Consider the following 1789-nt stretch of genomic DNA (forward strand, 5'->3'; position numbering starts at 1 on the left):
GAGATGGAAACTAAGGAAGGAATCAAAGGAGAATACCAGAGATGGCAAACACAGTAGAAGAAATGAAGAATGTCTCCGACAGGCTTTTGACATGGTGGAGGAAGGGATCGGCGACCTGGAGAGTAAGTCAATGGAAATCTTCTGACCAAAGTGCAAAGAGGGAAAAAACAAAAAAAGGAATGGACAACAATAGCAACAAAAGAATAGAACATTCAAGAACTTCATGACAATATTAAAAGGAATAACCTACTTGTGACTGGAGTATCAGAATGATAACAAAGAGGTAATAGAGAAAATAAATATTTGACATAAAAAAACTTACCTATAAAAGAACGAAGATAATAATTACAGTGGAAAACAACAAATATGGTTCCTTACAAACCTCTAACCAGGGCAGCTGGAAGGTACAAATAAACAGTATCAGAAATGAAAGGGAGAAAATCACTTCTGATCACATGGACATTAAAAGGATAATAAGGGCATGGCGTGAAGAATTCTATGCCCGTCGATTTCATAACTTAGGTGAAATGGATGAATTACTTGAAAGAGACAACTACCGAAACTCTGTCAGGAGAAACAGATAACCTGAGTAGTCCTATATCTATGTAAAATAAATTGACTTGATAATTAAAACCTTCCGGAAAAGAAGGCATCAGGACCAGATGAATTCTAACATTTAAGGAAGAAATAATACCACTTTATACAACATCTTCCCCAAAACAGAAGCAGTAGGAGCACTTCCCAGCACATGTTGTGAGACCAGCATTTCACTAATACTAAAAACCACACAAATTATTGCAAGAAAATAAAACTAAAGGCCAATATCCTTCATGAACATAGATGCAAGTACCCTTAAAAATATGTTATCCAGGCCTGTGGGACAAGATGGAGCTCCTGCAGGTCCTTAAGCTCGGGCTGCAGCAGGTCAGCGGCCACAGCGGCCTCCGCGGCTACCTACAGATTTTATTCAGGGCAAATGATGTGAGGGTTGGTACATTAGTGGGGGAAGACAAATATGGAAACAAATACTATGAAGACAACAAGCAGTTTTTTGGCCGTCACTGATGGGTTATATATACCACTGAAATGAATGGCAAAAACACATTCTGGGATGTGGACGGAAGCATGGTGCCCGCTGAATGGCATCGTTGGCTTCACTGCATGACTGATGATCCTCCGACAACAAAACCACCTACTGCTCGTAAATTCATTTGGACAAACCATAAATTCAACGTGACTGGCACACCACAACAATATGTACCTTATTCCACCACTAGAAAGAAGATTCAGGAGTGGGTCCCACCTTCAACACCTTACAAATAAAGACAATTAAAAACATTTTAAACATGTAAAATGTGAGGCTTGCCATGTAATTTTACTTTTACTGCTTACTATTAACGTCATTAAAATTGTTTGATTAAAAAAAAATGTTATCCAGTAATATACATGTAAAAGATTATATAGCACAGCCAGGGGAGATTAATTTCAGAAAGGCAAGATAGGTTCAAAATTTGTAAATCAATCTATGTAATTCATCATATTAACATTCAGTCTGTTTCAGAAAAATATAATCATATCAATAGACACATTAAAAGTATTTGACAAAATTCAATACCTATCATAATAAAAATTCTAAGAAATCTAGGAATAGAAAGGAATTCCTCTACTCTTAACAAAGCATATATATATATATATATATATATATATATATATACACACACACACACACATACACATAATATATATATATGAAAATCTACATCTAAAATCTAAATCAAACTTCATCATG

The 1789-nt window shown here is 35.6% G+C and overlaps 1 pseudogene; it reads left to right on the plus strand.

The window, feature by feature from the left end:
* Positions 1-876: 876 nt before the first annotated feature.
* LOC105092518 (NADH dehydrogenase [ubiquinone] 1 alpha subcomplex subunit 12-like) lies at positions 877-1428 on the plus strand (annotated as a pseudogene).
* Positions 1429-1789: the final 361 nt, after the last annotated feature.

The sequence above is a fragment of the Camelus dromedarius genome, chromosome 29 (assembly GCF_036321535.1).
Source record: "Camelus dromedarius isolate mCamDro1 chromosome 29, mCamDro1.pat, whole genome shotgun sequence".
Classification (NCBI taxonomy): domain Eukaryota; kingdom Metazoa; phylum Chordata; class Mammalia; order Artiodactyla; family Camelidae; genus Camelus; species Camelus dromedarius.